Genomic DNA, 21,745 nt, shown 5'->3' with positions numbered 1-21,745 from the left:
TTAAGAACAAACACCGATCTCATCTTCAAGTAGAAGGAAATCTTTGGATTGTCGTCTCAGGCATCCAGCCAAGAATGGAACTCCTCCATCGCACTAATCAGGTAAGCACTTAAATTATTCTGTTAGAATGCTTAGTGTTTTCAAGTTTTCTTCATAGGTATGAATGAGGTATGAATGGGGGGGGCTTGAACTATTATAGAAAATAGGGTCGCGAGCTAAAAAGTTTGAGAACCATTGCTCTATAATATAGTGTGACAAAGTGCCCACCCCTGTTTGTATTTTCTGTATATGTTGTGTGTGATGTGTTAAATGTTGGTGTATAGTCATTGGTACACGGGATATAAACTGCATAAAAGCTGCATGTTTTCACCAGGTGTTTGGTGAGTGGAGAACAGAATTGGAGACGGAGGTAATAATTGTGATCATAATAATAGAAGTAAAATATCTGCTTGCCGTGTTTTTTGTTTGTTGCAACTGTTTATTTTCTGTGTCTGTTCACTCATTAAATGCTGAGCGAAGCCATTCGCTCAGCTCAACCAAACTCCATCTCTCTTTGTTTATGTTCCTGTTTCTGCTCGGACGTCCCCACTCCGGCCGTCTTTGTGACACGTGGTGTCCTGCGTAGGATAAACAGCGCCTCCAAGCGTCAGACCAGGAGAGGTGTTTTTGTGCAAAACAAAAATAAATAAATAAATAAATAAAAATAATAAAGAAATGAAAGGCTGGAGCTGGAGAAATGGCTGCCAAGATTTGGAGGACCTCCTCAGTGGTCTAGAGGACCAAGGATGGTGCCTTGCCTGTGGGGAGTTTGGGCACCCGTTGGTGCGCTGCCCCTACCAAGAGAGAGAGGAGGAACTGGCTCAGCAGAGGAAGGTGAGGAGGAGGCAGAGAAGGGGAAAGGGGAAGAGGAAGGCAGAGTGTCCACCGCCCAAGTCTCCACCAGCAGAGGAAGAATGCCTGTTGGTTTTGCCTCCAGAGGGAGAGGAGCCATCTAAAGCGCCAGAGGGAGAGAAGTCATTGCTGCTGTCTGCAGCTCCAGAAGGAAAGGTCCCACCGCTGTCTCCAGAGCAGGAGGGAGAGCCGCACCCGTCCTCTGCAAGTGAGGGAGAGCCGCACCAGTCCCCTGTAACAAGGGTAGACTACACGCTGCTCCCACCTCCGCTGCCAGGAGACTACACGCCTCCGCCACCTCCATCAGCAGTAGTAGGGCAGCAGGAGCTGCCTCGGCCTCCACCACCTCCACCGGCAGGAGCAGAGCAGCAGGAGCTGCCTACGCCTCTGCCACCTCCATTGGAAGGAGCAGAGCAGCAGAATCTGCCTCTGCCTCCGCCACCTCCACCGGCAGAGGGTGAATGCCTGCTGGGTCCCTATTCACTACCAGAGGGTGAATGCCTGCTGGGTCCTTGTCCACCAGCAGAGGGTGAATGCCTGCTGGGTCCCTGTCCACCTGCAGAGGGTAAATGCCTGCTGGGTCCCTGTCCACCAGCAGAGGGTGAATGCCTACTGGGTCCCTTTCCAGCAGCAGAGGATGAATACCTGCTGGTATCGCTTCCCCCACCAGCAGAGGGTGAATGTCTGCTGGTATCACTTCCCCCACCGTAACGAGGAGAGGAGCTGGAGCTGCCTCTGCCTCCATCACCATCAGGGGGAGAGGAGCAGGAGCTGCCTCTCCCTGTACAAGAAATAGTACCACTACTTGATGCTGGCATTCCTCGGCAATCGCTGCATAGTCTGCTGAGGGGAGCACAGCGGAAAACAGCCCGGCTGCAGTGGCTACGAAGAGAGCCAGCACTGCCGCAGCCTCTGCCACAGTGGCCAACACCCGCACCCCAGCTTGTCCTGACTCCCTGCTTGTATTGCTTCCCTGCTCCACAGCAGATCTTGCAGAACACACCCATAACTTCCAGCTGGATCATTCCTGTCTAAACAAAAAGACTTCAAGGAGGGAGGAAGCTTGTGGGCGAGAGCTGTAACTTTCTTAAACAAACTGGAATGCAAACAGGGCCTGTTACTCACAAGATTTCTCTTTTCTGTTTTTGTAACCATTGAGGATTATAGTATACATAGATTCACTTTTCACTTATGATACTGTACATATCATAAAATGAGTTGGCCCTAACCATTACTTTAAGCGCAGTACTGAAACCAGGACCAGAGGACACAGGTGAGAAATTAAGTGGAGACAGATTTAGGACAGAAGGTAGGAGGCACTTCTTCACACAGAGAGTGGTGAGGGTATGGAATTACTTCTATTGTTTTGGGATCAATCAGCTACTAGAAACCAGAAGAGTATAGATGGGCCGAATGGTCTCCTCACCTTCCTACATTTTCTTATGTTTTATATTTAAGTACAGGATGGACCATGATTGGCAGACAGTACAGCTTTAAGCTTCTGTCATCCAGGTTCGCTTCTCTTCTGTTAGCACAGTCAAAGTCAAGTGATTAAATAATGCTATAGTTTAAATAGGGTGGTCTACAGTGATGCCTCATCAACATTTCAAAGAAAATAAAATAATAATGTTCAATAAAACAAAAGATTCCCTAGATTCAACATTCCTATATTAACAGCTCTCCTGGTTCCACAGTACTAGCAGTAGCAGATCATGTGATCTAAGTACGGGTTGTAATTGGAGGGGTGAAGAGAGTTTTTCTCATCAGAGACAAGCCTCCATTACAAAAACTTGCTATAACCACTCACAGTACAGTACAGTACAAACAATGGCAGATGTCTGATCCCTGGTTTTAATTGGAGGAGCAACTCAAATCCTCCCGCCCCCTGCTGAAACACTGCTTTACTGTGTAGGCAGGATTATCAGTGAAATTTAAGGAAATTTTGACCAGGAAAAAAAAGAAATCCATCATAATAGTAGGACCATTTAAAAAACATCTGGAATGGTAGACAAAAAATAAACTGTGTCGCTGCTCGATAATGTGGAAAATTTAGTCTCATTAAACCAAATTTAAAAAGCAAAGCTAGCATTGTTTTTTAATTTAGTTGTCTCCAATTTTGAGTGTGCCCAATTATTGTCTGTATCCTTGGATCATCACTTGCAACCCCCCAGCTGACTTGGGTAACGGAGGCTGGAGCATGTGTCCTCTGAAATGTGCTCCTGCCAATCTGTCATTTTTCACACTGTGGATCCACAGCAAGGCCACCACACCTACAGTGCCAGAGGACAACACAGATCTGGTGGCTCCACTGCAGAACCACAGGCGCCATATTGGCCACAGGGGTTGCTGATATGCGGTGATCCGTGGATTCCCCTGTCAACCTAAGCCCTACCTACCCGTGAAGCGCTCGGCCAATTGTGCGCTACCCCCTAGGAACTCCCGGTCACAGTTGGCTGTGACAAAGCCTGGACTCAAACCTGTGATCCCCAGGCTGTAGGGTACATCCTGCACTCCAAGTGAAGCACCTTTACTGGATGCGCCACTCGGGACCCGTCCAAAACCAGCATTGTTGACATGTGTGGATTATGGGAGCTGTAGTTTTCATCTGCATTTCTGCAGATTGGAAACACCTTTAAAAAACTACTATTCCAAGAAGACACTGCACACTCGTTTGTCCATCTTTTCCCCAGCGCAGGCAAATTCATTCACTCTCTTTTCACCTGTACGTTCGGTATATAATTTTGTTGGTCATTTATTTAAATTTAGTAAATTAAATCAATAGGATGTGCTTGATTTGTTTGTCTGCCTCTCTTCTGCCTTAATAACTTTGTTTAGAAAAGTATGTATGTTATGCAAAGTATGTTAGTGATGTGTTCTTGAATTTTTAAACGCTATATTCTCTTCCATGCTGGTTAACCCTTCATGCTTTGTTTGTTTACTCCTCAGCTCTTAAAGGGTCTGATTTCCACTGTGGGCAAATTGTAATCCATTTACTATGGAATTGGATAATCATGTGTGAGCAGTAGGCATCATAAAACATGATTTATAAATATTTAAAATATTTCTTGAAAATGTTTCCTTATATTTACCTGGAGAGTTACATTTTAGTATTAGTATTCTAAAAACTATATATAGTGTAGTATTGTATTTACTGCATTGTTCAGTAGAGATGTGTGTATTCAGAGGTCATTTTTCAGTATACAAGGTTTCATTTTTACTCCATGTCTACAGGAATACAGTGCTACTATAATAATCCTTTTTGAATATGAAAAATGTTTGTCTAAACAGTAAAATATATTTTTTCTGCGATGCAGATAAGGTTCAATTTCACAGTTATTTCACTTGAAGTCTGTATTCATAATTTAGATTAAATGTTTAAATTGTATTTATTTGAAAATGACATGCAATTTAAAAACCAGTTATGCACAATACTTGTTTTGCAACATACATGTGAGTAAAAAAACCTTTACCAAAGTTTTACCAAAACTGTCCCACTATTATTGTCATAATAATAACAACAAACAAAAACCACCTTGCCACTAACACCAATCCCTGTCACTAACACCCACCCCTGCCACTAACACCCACCCTGCCACTAACACCCATCCCTGTCATTAACACCTACCCCTGCCACTAACACCCACCCCTACAACTAACATCCATACCTGCCACTAACACCCATTGTGCCACATCCCTTCAAAACCAAATCAGTATGTGCAGCATAGTATAGAATAAGCATTTGCAATGACATGTTTAATCACAACTGGATTAGTCTCCACATCCCCCACCACAAACAAAATGAGATCTTTATAATCCACATCCACAGCATGCACCTGGACATATTTAAGTATGTACACCTGCCTGCTCTATATCCCTGGATAACACTAAGTAATCAATCTGTAAAATACTCTAAAAGCATTTTATTTTTATTTTTTTTACAAATAGTTTAAATACCGTATTACTTCAATTTAGCTCTGCTGCGTTTTTTTTTTTTTTTTTTAAATTGATCAAAATGACTGCAGTGCTTAAAAGAGGTCCTTCTTGAAAGTGTTTCTTTGTATGTGCCCAGAAGTGTTAACTCTTAGTCCTAATATTGTAGTATAACATTCTTCAGTAGAAAATGGGTCTTTTTATTTTATGAATTTTACTCACATTTTCTCCCCAGTTTAGAATACCCAATTGCTTTCTGTTAAACTACATGCAAATTAAAAATATGTTTGAAATAGAGCTGGCTGAATGCAGTGTGGATGCTGTGCAGAGCAGCTGCAGCACTCCTTTGTTTTATTTTCCTAAATGTAATTTATAAAGGCAAAAAAAGATCTTTATCAATTCCAATTGTGAAGAGGTCATGACGGGCTGTCATCTGTCTATCTGTGCTGTCACACTTCTGTAATGTCACACTTCACAGAATTCTCCATATATCTGGAAAACCATGTATCCAATTGTCGGTATTAACTGTGTGAAGCTGCTTTATTTTTAATTTAGAGTGTCCAATTATTTTACTACTGATCCCTGTGGAGGGGATAAATGTCACTGAGATACTTGTTATAATAAACATTTCAACTACAAACTGTTCCATAGACGCAAGCATATTTCAAAATACAGTGTTTGTTTTCACTTGGAAAATGCTCCAGATCTGTTGTGAAAGTAGGTCATTCTTGCTGCATAAGAATATATATTCAGCAGGCTAAACTTGTGGAAATGTACCAGTAGCACAAACTTTCCCTCCCTTATACATTGATGGTGTAACTGCGGTATGCCATGGTGCATGTAAAAGCATTGCAGCGTGTAGTAAACACAGAGTGAAAGCAGGGTAAAGCAAGCATGACAAATCCCAGAGGGGTTTGATAAAGCCTGCTAAATAGTGGTGTGATCAGTAACCAATTTCCAAATTAAATATCACACAGGAGATCATAATCATTGTAAGCCATGTCCCCAGTGGAACCTGTTATCAGCAACTACACTTGTAATTTCACTGAGAGAGTAGATCTGCACTCAGAATGTCAGCAACAAAGCATTCGAACCATTCGAACCACAGTAGGTCCTATAAACACAGTATGTTAATATCGGGATGTATTTTATTTAGATTCGAATGACTTATAACGTGTATAAGTGTTGTTGCTAGTCTAATCAAGTTGAGAGTGTACTTTCTCATGCACTTTGTGCATGAGACCTGACTAGCTTTGCTCGGGGGGCCTAACACAGCTAGAAAACCTCCAAACACACACATTATAAAACGGCAAAAATAGAGGGATCAATCACTTGGCTAACAAATGTTCCTACCTGTGCAGATATGGTACCAAACAAGCACAGCTTGGAGCTTTCAGAACCACTCTGCTGATTCATCTGACATTCAATTCACTTTGGAGGGGGTTGGGTAGCTGTAATTTTTTTTCAATGCAATGAGAAACTCAAGCATGTTAAATAATGGTCTAAAATCTGCATGCCTTTGCTATTTAACACCATCCTTACTGGTGCGGGTATTGTTTGAACACCCTGCCTCTCAAAAGCTTTGAAATACAACATGCATATTACTAACATAGCAATGTGAAATATGCATTGTGAAAACTAAGAGTACATGAGGTTCTAAGCCCCAAATAGGGTGCCAAGGTGATTTAATCGACCAATGAATGTTTAATTGATGCACACAAAATAAAACTTTAGGTTATTACCATAACCCTGGTTCCCTGAAAAGAAAGACAATCATTACCGAATGGAAAGAGCCCTCTCCGACAGTCAATCACTGAGCATATATAAAAAAAAAAGCTGCCCTATAAGGGCCCTGCTGTGAGGAGGAAGTCCCTCCCACTTCTTTTTGAAGAGGGTCGTCCTCACAGTAGCATATCGCCATTCTTCTTTCTGTCAGCTGGGGACACAACCTTGAAGGGTAATGGTTGGCATTCTTTTCAGGGAACCAGGGTTATGGTAATAACCTAACGTTCCCTTTCAAGCCGGAATGACAACCATTACACAATGGGAAGCTGTATCAAAGCTGTTGTGGCTCCAGATTACCGACACTACAGCCTCACGGCGATAGCCTCAGAGCCCACATGACGCCTAAGGGCATGCCGCCTGCAAAATCCTAGAGCCCAGAGAGGGCCTCGCTCGGTTTGCAACATCAAGGCGGAAAAAACGTGCAAATATCTGACTGCCTGTCCATGTAGCAGCATTGCAAAGCTCATCCAAGGAGGTGCCATGAAAGAGAAAGTCTTTTGACTTCCACAAAGTCACTTGGCCCCTGGTAGAATGGGCTGTAATGTCCCCTGGAAGGGGTAGTCCGTTTGTTCACATGCCAAGCATATGGCATCTGCACCCAGTGCGCTAGACGTTGCTTTGATAGGGCCTGACCTCTAGAGCGGGACCCATTGCAGACAAACAGCTGGTTGGACTGTTTCCAGGACGCTGTCCTTTCCAGGTAACAGCGCAGAGCCCAGACCGGGCAAAGCGTGTGCTGTCTGCAGTCTTCCTCTGACTCGTGCGGGGGAGGTCTGAAAGTTTCCAAAACCATTGATTGGTTAATATAGAATGAGGATACCACCTTTGGCAAGAAGGTTGGGTTTGTTCTTAATGTTACCCCCGATGGGCTCAAATGGTGGACCCATAAGGACCTGCAGTACCAGTTACAGATCCCACTTAAGGACCATGCTTTATCGGAGGACGAAACCTCTGAGCCCCTTTAAGAAACTGTACTGCCAGGAAGTGTGGCCCCGGAAATACAGAGTCAATTTTATCGTGGCACACAGATATTGCTGCCAGGTATACCTTCAGAGTGGACTTCAATTTTCCCACATCAAACAGATGTTGTAAGAAAGTTAGTATTCTTTAGTATTAGCAATGCACCAGTCTTGGAAAAATTTCCATTTATATGAATACTGGGCTGTAGTGCTAGGTGCCATAGCAGACTATAGTGTCTCTACAACTACATCTGACAAACCTCGTCTAGATAGATGGCTTCATTCAACAGCCAGACCCAGAGTTGGAGTTGGGCTGGGTTCGGGTGCCATAATAACCCCTCCGCTTGGCTCAGTAGGTCCTTGCATAGCGGGAGCTGCCACGGTTGACCCAACAACATGTTGGAGAGGAGAGCAAACCAGGGGCGCCTCGGCCATCTGGGTGCAACCAGCAAAACCTGTTCTCTGTCCACCCTGATCCTCTCTAGTGTCAGGGGTAATAGCAGTAGCGAAGGGAACACATACAAGAGCCCCTGTGGCCAGGGGTGAGATAGTGCGTCTACTCCCAGGGTGCCCCCGTCTCTCTCCATAGAGAACCATAGGGGGTAAAGAGGGAACTCGGCTGTGACGAAGAGTTCGACTCACGAAACTTCTCCCAAATCTGTTTCAACACCTGAGGGTGCAATCTCCATTCCGAGCTGTCTAGAGCTCCTCTGGACAAGAGGTCTGCTGCCTTGTTGTCCACATTGGGGAGATGAACCGCCGTGATGGAATGCAAGTTTCTGTGCATCCAGGACAGGAGTCTGTGCGCTGCGTGGTGAAGACCCGGTGAGCGCTACCACTGTAGTGTTATCCGTCTGGTCCAATACATGTTTGTGCGCTAACTGCTGATAAAAATTAGATAACGCCAGGGCTACTGCTTGCAGCTCCTGGGCATTTATATGCACTTGCTCCCAATGTCCCTTCCACTGACCTCTTATTCCCCTCCCATTCCAGACCACTGCCCAGCCCATGCCGGAGGCTTCTGTAGTGACAACTTCCCTTCTGTGAGGGGAGCCGAGGGGAGATCCGAGGTGCAAATTGCCAAGACAGAGCCACCACTCCAGTGTCTTCTGGCATTGTCTGGACATGCGGACCAGCCGGTATCGATCACGGACCGGGTGCACCTTGAAAGTATTTACCCAGGCTTGAAGTGGGTGCATTCTCAGCAGCCCTAGGGGGAGGATTCTTGAGGCGGCTGCCATCAGCCCCAATAACCTTTGCATCCTCTCTGAATTGGAAGAGTGTGACTTCCAACGACCGAATTCTGTCTTCCGACAGTGAGGCAAGCATGCTCACATAGTTCAGTTTAATCCCCAGGAACAATGTGGACTGAGACTGTATGAATTTGCTGTATGGAGAGCCTTAACTTCATCACATGATCTATGACCTGTGTGGTGTGTGCCTTGTCGCGTGCTTTGGAATGCGAGCAATCTAGCCATTCGTCCAGATAGTTCAGGATCCGAATACTCCTCAGCCTGAGTGGAGCCAGTGCTGCATCCATTCACTTTGAAAATGTGTGGGGTACCAATGAGAGGCCAAATGGCAGCAAGCAGAATTCATACACATTGCCTTGAAAGGCGAAGCGCAAATATTTTCTGTGCGTGGGACGGATTGGGACATGGAAGTAGGCGTCTTGCAGATCGATCGATGTGAACCAGTCGCCTGGCTGGACGAACTGGAGGATACGTTGTGCGGTCAACATGTTGAACTTCCTTTGTTTGAGGAACATGTCGAGGACCCAAGGTCCAGAATAGGTTGGAATGTGGTCCCTTACCGCTGGTTCTTCCTCTGCCTGCTTGCTTGGTCTGGGGGTGGAAGGTGGCGTTCAGGCCCCATCTCCCCTGCAGGCTGTGAAGGCCACCTAGGGCACTGGCTGCAGGCAGGAAGGCGTGAGAATTTTGAAGTGACCTCCATGGCCTTGTTGAACCTCTCAAGGCTCACATCAATGGATGCTCCGAATGTCTAGGGGTAATAGGGGCATCTAACAGCGCCACCTTCTCAGTCTCCACAACCTTGACCTGGGTTAGCCAGAGGTGTCTGCAAGCAGCTACCAGTGCCGCTAGAGACCTGCCTGATGCCTGACCTAACTCCCCCATTAGGTCAGTAATTGCCCTTGTCACCATCTGGAGCTCTCCCGCATCCGCCTCAGTTGCCTGTTCCTGCAGTCTCTTTGCCAACTGCGATTGGTACAGCACCAGTATGGCCATTGCATTAGCCGCCCGGACTGATAATGCCGCTGACACATATGCTTTCTTGAGCATGACGTCAGTATTCCTGCAAGGCTTGGACGGGCAAGTGGGGTCTTTGTCCCCCCTGGTGAAGGTAAAACCTTGCACCAGCACCGTGACCGTTTCCCTGATGGTAGGGAACGTGTCTAGGCCAGCCTTTTGGGCTCCTGCGGCTCCTGGAGCCTGAGGGAGCGGACGGTGGGTTGCTCCAAGATGAGCGAACCAACTCCAGGAAGTTCTGGTACAATGGTAGGGCTTGTTGTGGGTGCCCTTTTTGCTTTAAAAAGCTGTTCCCCTTCCCCTCCTGTTCTGCTGACTAGGTAACGTCAGTGGCAGCAGCTGTGCACTGCATCAAGTCCCAGAAATCCTCCCTTTGAGATATATGCGGAAAGGGAACCAATGGTGATCAATAATCGTTATAATGTTGTAATATAGACATGGTAAACCATGGCACTGAAAGCACTGCTTACAGTATAAGCATTTTCTTTTAGATGGCTTTATTCACAACATAGGAAAAGAACAATGAACAGCTTTAAAAAAGACATAAGCAGCAATGCTGGAGAACAGGGATTAGTCACAAAGCACTGAAGATGGGTAGGTGGAGTGGGTACCTGCATTAGCACACTGTAGTCCACAGGGGCCTTGTTTCCATTATTCATTGGTTTCCATCCATATTCTGTTTCATGAGTTTTCCATTTGCTTCAATGACTACAGTTCACAAATAAGCTCATTATGTTTTAACAAAGATGATCTAATCTTAAGAAAAGCTTGTGAAGACAAATAAAAATAATATCTATGCTTTCCATAATGACCGTTTACAGCTCCTTTCCTCCATCCCACCCCCTGACAGCGTGCCTTAACCCTCAAAATCTGTAAGGAAAGACCAACATTACACAGAGCCAAAGACAGCAGGTGGTTGCTGGAAGGAAGCCACATTATATGCAGAGAAACAATGCAGCGTTTAAACCCCCCCCCCCCCATTATGAACTCAGCCATCTGCTACCAGAGTAGAAACAACATCTATTTATTAAGTTAAAATTCATGCAGCATAAAACACTGTTTCATCTCTGGTGAGCAAACATGCCGCCACCTTGATACTGTCCATTTATTTATTTATTTATTTTGGTTAAAATCCCACAGCTGTTAAGGACAGGCAGATGCTTTGCTAGCACCCGCACACCTGCACACACACACACAGAATCATTTGACAGAAAGTTAATGATTCAGTAATAGTAAAACCTATACTGAGAGGTATCCAGCAAACCCTAGAATCAAAATAACTAGTAACACTGTTTTAACCAGTCCAGCTGGCTGTTATTTTTCGTTTGACCTTATTCTTTAAAATGATTGTATCTTATAGGATCATTCCATAAATCTAACCTATTTTGCACTCCCATTCATTATGTACCAGTCTCAAAATACTTTTTTTTTTTTTTTTGTTACAGTAAACAAGTATTTTTATTTTAAAACATGATATCATTTGGTTAAAGAAATATCTATTTGCATGCCACGCTTAGTTAGTGTTTCACTTCCTTGGTAACCTTGAGGGTGAAATTGTCCACACACCTTAAATAGTTTCTTTTCATTGATTAAATAACCGGTTAATATCTTTACTGACTGACATGCTTTCAGCCAGAAAAATGCTTTCACCCAGAAGACAGTGCTGAGGTGAATGGACCCTGAAGTGCACAGGATATCCTAAGAATAAGGCATCAACACTGAAAACTTTCTTTAACCTGGTGTAACACCAGACAACATGTTTTAAAATGAAAATAAATGTTTGCTATAAACAAATTTCTTTCAAAACTGCACAATCGAGACCTACAATTACTTTAAGCCAATAAACCCCAGAAGCAAAATTAGCTAATGATATTATTTTACTTGATTTGATTGGCCTCTTTCTGCCTAATTCATTAACTTTTAGAAGTTTAGCTGAAATTCCAGCTAGGGATTATTGAATGATTGTACTCCTGTTAGGAGTATTGAATAAATAATCACCAATCTCACTATACCCATATAAGCAGTCATGATGCCGACATTGAATAACAAACTAATTAACTTTACTGGAGGGCGCTTACTGAAAACTGACTTAATCACACCAGGCTTTAGTGCTTCACTGACCATTAGTGGTGTGCTCCCATTTAGATTAATTGAAGAGACCCCACTGTCTTAATTATTTCCATGGTAAAATAAATAATAAGAGGTTTAATAGAACTCAATAGAGCCACTGCCACATTCCCATTGAAGATAATTTGCTAGGGGTAACAGATAGGGGTCTGTGAATTCAAAAATATCTCATTATGTCTTTGTGATGAGTCAAAGGGTTTTCGGTCTGTGATTCAGCCTCCCGACAGTAGATGGCATCAAACCAACTCGGGACTTCCCTTACCAAGATCTCGTGACCATGGCAAAAGTCATCTTTTGAGGGGCGGCACCTTGGTGAGGGGCGGAAGTACGAGTATGTAACTTCCAGCCACTGGAGTCAAGTGAAGGAGAAGGACACGTGTCGGTTGGGGATTGGTGTTCCACTGACTACAGAGGCGGGACATTACATACTAAAGGGAACGTACTACTGTGTTCGGGGTTGGTCCGAAAGTAAAGTAGGAGGAGTAACGGGTGGAGGGAGAGTCTGGTTTTGTGCAGCGGGATTTTTGAAACACTAACATTTCTTTTGTCTTTTTTTTGTTTATGTATGGTCACCACGAAGACAAATTAAAGACGAGTCATCACAGTTTGTTTTGGATTCCACCCCTGCACTCCTTCCCTCACACCATTTTGTTTTTCGTTTGTTATTTAATCCTTTTGTTGTGTATAGAAAATAAAAATAAATTATTTTATTTCTGTACACATAAATTACTGTCTGGACATTCCATTTAATACACTCTCGCCTCACAGTCTTGTTGATAAGAACCCAGCAGCACTGCTCTGTGCTTTTCCATGCATACAGTCAGTATTTCATGTATACAGTCAGGATTTCATACATACAGTCAGGATTCCATGTATACAGTCAGGATTTCATACATACAGTCAGGATTCCATGTATACAGTCAGGATTCCCTGTATACAGTCAGGATTCCATGCATCCGTCAGGATTCCATGTATACAGTCAGGATTCCATGCATCCATCAGGATTCCATGGATACAGTCGGGAGTGAAACAGAGGGAAAAACAGTTTTCTTCTTTGATTAGCTTGTTCAGTATAATACTGTGAAACAATGTGAAAATGAAATGCCAAGGACAAACTGCAATGGCAAAGGATTCTGGGAGGAATCTTTAGGGTATAGAACAGAGCCTGCAGCCCACGGTATGCGTGTGAATGTTGGCAAGACATTTTGGCTGGCACAACGGTGATTGAACACAGCTGTCTGTTTGGCCTGTGTGTTCATATACATACAGGTCAAGTTGAGACTTGGGCGCCCAAAACTGGAGCATAAATATAATATTTATAAAGAGACCGACATTGTTGGTTATAAAAATTGTAACACAATTGTATAATTACATTATCAACTATGATAATGGTATTGCTCTTGTTTCTTGGGCTCAGTCATGGCATCAACAACTAAAGCTGACTTTTTTGGGAAGACTGGTCTGTTCTTAGTGCTATTTATGCCAACAACGTGGCATGGCAAACCCCAAGCATTCAGTGTCATTTTGCAATTCAGGTCAGTTTCATAAATGGTTATTCTTTTATCATAGCATTCGTGCAGGATCTAGCTCAATAATCAAAACAGTAGAAAAATAGGACACAATAAAATTGATTTGAACTTATTATAAAAAGGACACAGATTTAAATATAAAACAAATTTGCCAAATTCTACCTTTAAACCTCAATAACTTATTTAACTCTGAAGACAATCCGATTGAAAAGAAACAGGACTGTTTTTATTAAATGATATGAAACAGTCTATTAAAGGATGTCCTCTTCTTTAGGGCCCATGAATAGACCGGGAAGCAGAAACTGCAATCATTTGCCCTGGAGTGCATAGGTGTACAAAGCATTATTCTTTTGAGCATTTTGTAACTCATGGAAACTTTGCAACGAGGCAAGTTTAAATTAAACATGCAGAAATATTTTGTGAATTTTGTCAAACAAACACCAACGCCTCAAAATAAAATAATAAATGAACCAATTTTTGTACATGCCACTAACCTCACATGCATAGCAGTTAAAATGTGAGATTTATTTTTAGATCTGTACAGAAACAGTAAAGGAATTTCAACAGTTAATAGTGGTAATATGCCCTTTTTCAAATTCAATCTTGGCTGGAGTTTCTAGAAAAACTATATATATGCAAGGCTGTGTTTGTTGTATTTTATACGTTGGAAAGACAGTTATGATATATGCGGGTCAAGTAATGATGGGGCAATATAGTGACACAAAGCAGCTGGTGAATAGACTGTAAAGGTTACTGTGATTTTCCATCTCATCTTTCTTTATATCTGTTACCATATGTTTACGTTTCAGGTGGAATGACATAAAACAACAATAAAAAGAATACTGTTATGTTCATTATGCTAACACGGAAATATAGTTCTTTGGAGCCTATTGTGCACATTACATTCAATTATGTGAAATCTTCCTAAAGCAGGAATAATGTCAGTATAACCCTTATAAAAGTTTACCATTGTGAAAGCATAGCAGTGGGTAATACAGCACAGTGAGAGCATGGTAAATAGGTATGGAAAAGCATCCATTTGTTGCAAATAAATTGAGTTTGGGGGAGAATAAAAGTCTTACAACTGTCACCACTATACTTTATTAAGAGTCCCATCAAGTCTGTTATAGTAAATCAACAACACACAGCCTTTATTGTGCAGAGTGACACCCACTTGCTCAGTGAGCTGCAATAGAGCCAGCAAATTCAATTTGGTCTGTAGTGTTACTGGAACAAATTTCATCAGCTTTACAGTTCCATCCCTTTCATTTATTTTTCCCTGATGTCAGTCCCTTCTCAAATCAAATTAAACTGATACCACAGCAACTGTACACAGGACACCGGGAGTCGTCCCATACTCCATACTGTTAGCCAGGAGGATGCAATGTATGGATAATGACATGGAAAGCACAGTGAGAGACGTTAAGAAGGTGTGCTCCTGGAAGAAGCATATTCAACAACATTCAACAATATTTCCAATCCAAAACACAGGCTTTGAAGCTATGGGAAAATAAGAGCCTGCAGACTTGAACCAAGTGTTAGGCTGCATCAGTAAAGCAATGGAGCTAAAGCTGTCTTTTAAGGGTTAATAAAACATACATTCAGGATATTTTAGGTATAATGGAAAACTATTGTCCCCTCAGGTTTTGGCTTCGAGCACTAGATTATTCAATGATCGCAGTACTGTGGGAGCAGAAAAAAGGGCCTTTTTTTGCACCAAGGTTATGAAAAAAACAATACAGGTCAGTCTGTTCTGTCGACAAAGATGTAAAATGCCAGGGAGTGTCCAACTTTAAGGATTGTAATGACAACAGTAATTAGATTTGCTAACATTAAGTGTTTATATAAGTTCATCTAATAAACAGTATCAACTCATCACATCAATTACAGAAATACATTATAGCTGGAGTTTCATTTTAATAACTGAATTGCGAATATTACAAAATGGTAACTAATGTGTAATTAAAGGTAGTTAACATATTGAAGCTGTGTAGTAGTTTGCTAGTGTTTGAATTTATTTGCATGCATTGTAACATATTATTAAACAACACTTCTATTTCTGAACACACTGTTAAAAGCTGTACACATCAACGCAAACCCTGCCATGTCATTATTCAGTGAACACAGCCATGCAAACACCCCAGTGTAATTACATTGTGTATTTAGGCTGATAGCTCAACTGCATGTGCACGGTGCATCATAGTTCAGTAATTCACTTCTGAGACACAGCAGTCTCCCAAATGCCAACAGAGTTATATTATCTAATTAATAACAAACAAAAACAAATCAGGAAAACAGACAGCAGGCATGAGAAGAGGTTCAAAGGGGCACAGCTATGGATGACCTGTGTTCAGTGCAACTGACTGCAGTGTTCACTAAGCTGAAAAAAGGCCATTTCAATTATAATGTTTTAGCAAATGTATTTGTGACTGCTATGATGACACTGGAAAATACTTTTTCAAAGTCACAAGGTCCAAAAGCATATATCTGCTTCAGATTAACAGGAGTTCCACAAAGCTAACTGAGATATTCTGAGAGAGTAGGTGTAAGAGGTCTAGAATTGCATGGTAGTTACTAGAATGGGAACCCCCCCTTTCATTTGCCAGTAGATTGCCTGGCCATGAAAGAGTATAGATTTCTGTGGAAGGAATCCATGGTGATGGAGGGTTTGAATACTGAAACCTTTACAACACATTGTTATGGTCTCCATTGTTTTCTAAAAGGCAAATAACACTGTAGCAGGGCAGCAGTTTTAGTTTTGACGGTGTAGACGTATATGTTTTGTTCTTGTATTTGTGTTGCAGCGTGGAGGGGAAGCCCCAGCCACATTAAAAACCCATGCAGAATGTGACCGAGGGATTATCAGATAATTGATAGCTAGTAAATCCCTCGGCCACTAATATAAAAACCTGCAGTTATGCCTGCTCGGTTGATTGAAAAACAAAACTAAAACCTATAGGTTCCGTGAAGGCTACTGCCCAGCCGGACCTCGGGTTGAGTTTTTGTGTTTGTGATTTTGCTGTTGTTTAAATATTTATTTTCACTCTGTCAGCAAGTGTTTTTTGTGTTTAAATATTTAAACAACAACAAAACAAATATTAGAGGCCGAGGGATTAACTAGCTATCAATTATTTGATAATTCCTTGGTCACATTCTGCACAGGTTTTTTTTTTTTTTTTTTTTTTTTTTTTTTTTCTAATGTGGATAGGCTCCGATCCATGCTGCAACACAAATACAAAAACAAAACACGGCTACGCCATCAATACATTTTTAAACAAATACAAACAAACAATAACACGGCTTGCCACCATCATATTTACCCCTAATAATAACAATAACATAAATATACAGTACTGTGTAAAAGTTTTAGGCAGGTGTGAAAAAATGCTGTAAATTAAGAATTGTTTCAAAAATAGACATGTTAATAGTTATATTTATCAATTAACAAAATGCAAAGTGAGTGAACAGAAGAAAAATCTACATCAAATCAATATTTGGTATGACCACCCTTTGCCTTCAAAACAGCATCAATTCTTCTAGGTACACTTGCACACAGTTTTTGAAGGAACTCGGCAGGGAGGTTGGCCCAAACATCTTGGAGAACTAATTACAGTTCTTCTGTGAATTTAGGCAGCCTCAGTTGCTTCTCTCTCTTCATGTAATCCCAGACAGACTTGATGATGTTGAGATCAGGGCTCTGTTGGGGCCATACCATCACTTCCAGGACTCCTTGTTCTTCTTTACGCTGAAGATAGTTCTTAATGACTTTCGTGTATGTTTGGAGTCATTGTCATGCTGCAAAATAAATTTGGGGCCAATCAGATGCCTCCCTGATGGTATTGCATGATGGATAAGTATTTCTGCCTGGGAGAGACCTTGCTGATGCAGTATAACTACCTTATGTCTTGTTGCTGTGCACAGTCTTGCCATGGTGTATGACTTTTGACAGTAAACTGTCTTCAGCAACCTCACCTTGTTAGCTGAGTTTGGCTGTTCCTCACCCAGTTTTATTCCTCCTACACAGCTGTTTCTGTTTCAGTTAATGATTGTGTTTCAACCTACATATTGAATTAATGATCATTAGCACCTGTTTGGTATAATTATTTAATCATACTCTTGACTATATGCCTACAAAACCCCTGACTTTGTGCAAGTGTACCTAGAAGAATAGATGCTGTTTTGAAGGCAAAGGGTGGTCACAACAAATATGGATTTGATTTAGATTCTTCTTCTGTTCACTCCCTTTGCATTTAGTTAATTGATAAATATATTCTATATAATCTATATAATCTAATCTATTTATATAATCTATTTTTGAAAGCATTCTTACTTTACAGCATTTTTTCACACCTGCCTAAAACTTTTGCACAGTACTGTATATACAAGCAGGGCTTTGCCCTGCCACTTTTAATAATGTGCAGGGCTCTCTCCTGCTGCCCCTGCTACAAACACCAATTAGAATTCTAGAAAACCAGTGAAAATAATGATCTTAGGTTATTTACAACATGACATGCACTATGCTAACAGCAATTTGGAGTAAAAAGCATTGTGACTCTCGTCAAATGTCTCCTAAGAGCAAACACAGTGAAAGCTGTGAAGGAGTCTAGGTAAGTAAGAGAGACAAGTTATGTACTGGCCATAGGAAACAAGGTGACATTAGGTGAGGTACTTTTTTCCTGTAAGTGACTGGGGAAAGGCAACTTCATGCTGTAGCAGGATAAATAGTGGATAAAGGGGTGTCAGTGATTGTGATAGAGATTGAATGACACATGGTGTTAGCTCTCCCTTCTGACCTGAGAGGGTACTAGATAAAGGGAGCAGAATACCCTGGACTAAAAGGCATGACACTTTATTCCCGTGGGTAGTTGAAGTCGGCCGACTAGGAAAGGGACTGAGCTACGGTACCCAAACTCAATGACCCGAATGGGAAACGACATGGCATCCGCGGATTGGAGAAGCGGATGCGCTCATTAAACAAGGGGTCATGAGCAAGGGTATAAAATAGGGGCGTAGCAAAGTAATCTGGTCCTTTGTAAATGGTTAGAAAAACAACCTAAAAGGAGTCCCTGCATTTAAAAGAAACTGTGAGTGTTCTGTTAGTCTGTCTTGTAAACATTGTTTGTTTGTTTTGTTTGATTTCTTTCGTTTGTTTTCAATAAACAGCCTTGCACCTGTTCAGAATTGTCTGTGTGATTTGTAACTGCACTGCACTCACCTGTATCTACTCACCACTTTGCTACAGTGATATATGAGATTTTCCTCTGTGCGTGACAGAAAACCTGATAACTCACAAGTGATAGAAATGATTTGCAGTTGCTCAGTGCTATCCTGTCTGTTAGGACTTTAAAGTCGCTATCCATGCTGTGATATCCATCTTGTATTGTATTAACGTTATCTAAAAAATACTGACTGTTACATCAGGAGGTCTTCAGTGATCTCCCCCATTCACCATTGCAGTGCAATGCAGCACAAATCAAGTCTGTTATCTTGTAAATACCACACAAGGAGCCAACTCAACATTGTGTACCAGGTATATAATGTAGAGGGATTGTTCCATTTCACCCCAGGGTGCTGTTATGCTGTACTGCACTGTTGTCTCCTATAGATATTTTTCTAAGTATCGTGCATGTTCCATTGATATAAATTCATGTGAAGTGCTAAGAGCAGGCAGTGAGGATCTGTGGAGTGCAGCAGCTGTATCTGCTGCCATGCAGCCTCCACAATTGTGCTTATTCAGTGGTGCACACCCCTCAGTCTATTATAGGGCTGTTTTACAAGGAGCCTTGAAGGACTGCAAGCAGCAGGCATTAAGCATAATTTGTCTGCAACAAATGATCTGTTCTTAATCTCTCACAACATGAGCCCAAGTGATTTTATTTCATTTATTGTTGGAAATGAAAAATCTTGATCTTGTGGTATAAAATTCCCTTAGGTTCATTATCATTTATTGGATTGCAGCTCTGAGGATATTCTGATGAAGGCAATGCAACTTTTATCTTCTGAATGTGATTAACTTTCTTATAGTTTAATAGTATAAAATGAAACCCCAATGCCACATCTCCCGTCAATTCCATTTCCAATCTACAATGCAATCATAAACCAGATATTACCCAAAAGTCAAAGATCGCCTGCATACATCACATTTTTGAAATTGTTATTCAAACTCAAACTCTTGTACTCATCTATCGCTGTCTTGACCTTTCTGCTCCCTCCTATCTCCAGACTATCATTTCTCCCTACACTTCCTCTCACCCCCTCGGCTCCTTCACCACTGGCAGATTAGCTGTACCCCCCTCCGCTCCCCTACTTCCAGAGCCTGCTCCTTCTCCACCCTTGCCCCTCAGTGGTGGAACAACCTGCCCATGAATCACAGGACTGCTCAGTCCCTGACCACCTTCCGACACCTCCTCAAGACACATCTGTTCAGACAGCATCTGTAAACCTCACAACCCTCGACTATACTGGACTATATGGCACCCAATTGTACAAGTACTTGCATCAGATTGTACTTGTACTGAACTGCTCCATACCTTGCCATACTCTACTACTGCTCTTAATTATATCTACTTCCTGTATGTTGTATTTGACTCTTATAGGTATCCGTATTCATGTTTTTTGTAATTGCTCTTATTTGAAATCATTTATCATACTTACTATGTGCTTATACTGGATTTTACTCGTATAAGCAAATATTTTTAATATAAGTTAACTGTCGAACCCATTCTTACATGTAATTATTTACTGCATTCTCTATTTTTTGCTCCTATTTAAATTTGACCTTTTTGCTACTGATTTTCTTGTACTTTACAACTGCTGTTGTCTGTAATATGATACTCTATAATGTTATACTTTACAATTTGAAATTTTGTAATGTGATACTTTACAATGTGATATTTTGTAATGTGATACTTTACAATGTGATATTTTGTAATGTAATACTTTGTACTGTGATATTTTGTAACAATTGTAACTTGCCCTGGATAAGGCCATCTGCTAATAAATAAATAAATAAATATTATACCATATGTTATTAAGCATGGACACCTCAGTCCTGTCTGTTATTAAGCATGGTCACCTCAGTCCTATCTCTATTATTAATCATGGGCACCTCAATCCTGGAATGAACACTCATTGCCATTCGGTTTTTAAGCAGAACAGGTGACAGGCAGGCGCTACTTGTGAATTATGTGAGGCTACTTGTGAACTTGTGAAGTTAGCATGTTTTTTTTTGTTTCTTTTTTTACAGACAGCATCAAACTTGTGTTAAACACGATCAGACAAAGGGCAATTCAAAACTGAAATATAGAAACAGGTTAGAAAGAGGAGAGTGAATGCCAGTATAAATATATGTATCACACTGATTCCATGATGTATTTCAAAACATGGGAATGTGCTTTGAGTCTCATTTTAGTTATTATTGCTTTTAACTCATTATTAGGGGCTGATGTAAGGATAGGCGTAGTGCAAACAATTGTGACTGCAAAATCCAAATTGCCTAGCGACCAGGCAATTATTTTGCACTGCGGCCTATGTAAGCTTGAGAGCAATGCAAATTACTCAACACGCACAAATAATGAGCTGCAATCATGATAATGAGGGTTGCAATGAGTGCCGCCTGTGCATCGGCCTATTTAGCGGCCACACTTACAGCCCAGAGGTGATGTGAGTTAGGAGTACAGAGAGCAGCAGGCTCTGTATGAGATTCATGGAGCACGAAAATCAAACCAAACAAAAAAATATGTCAGAGAAAGAGCAGCAAAGACCTCTTGGCCCACGGAAAAGAAAAGAAAAATTTTCTGAGGGGGAGCTGAGAGTCCTTATAGCTGAGGTCAGTCAGCATGAAATGGAGTTGTTTGGAAAAACCTCAGTCAACATCAGTTATGTTACCAAAGAGGACATATGGTCCTCTATAGTGGAGAAAGTCAATGCTGTCGGTGTTACCAGGAGGACAGTCAACCAGGTGATGAAAAGGTGGCAGGACCTGCGGCGGCGAACAAAAGCGAAACCCGAAATACAGAACAGGCATGCAGCAGGAACTGGAGGAGGGCTGCCATTCACATCACAGCTGACCAGAGAGGACAATCCATCAACAACAAGTGACAGGTGCCCCAGGTGGAACCCGCCAGCGTGCATCAGAATGGGCAGGTCAGGTTAGTATGTTTTTTTTTCAAATTCAACAGGAGTTTGTTAACCTGCAAGTGTAATGTAAATGAGATGTAATTACAGTAGGGAATATTAAAAGAAGCATGGAATTGTA

This window comes from Polyodon spathula, chromosome 12, assembly GCF_017654505.1.
Source record: "Polyodon spathula isolate WHYD16114869_AA chromosome 12, ASM1765450v1, whole genome shotgun sequence".
Lineage (NCBI taxonomy): Eukaryota > Metazoa > Chordata > Actinopteri > Acipenseriformes > Polyodontidae > Polyodon > Polyodon spathula.
Note: the sequence above shows the minus strand (reverse complement) of the source record.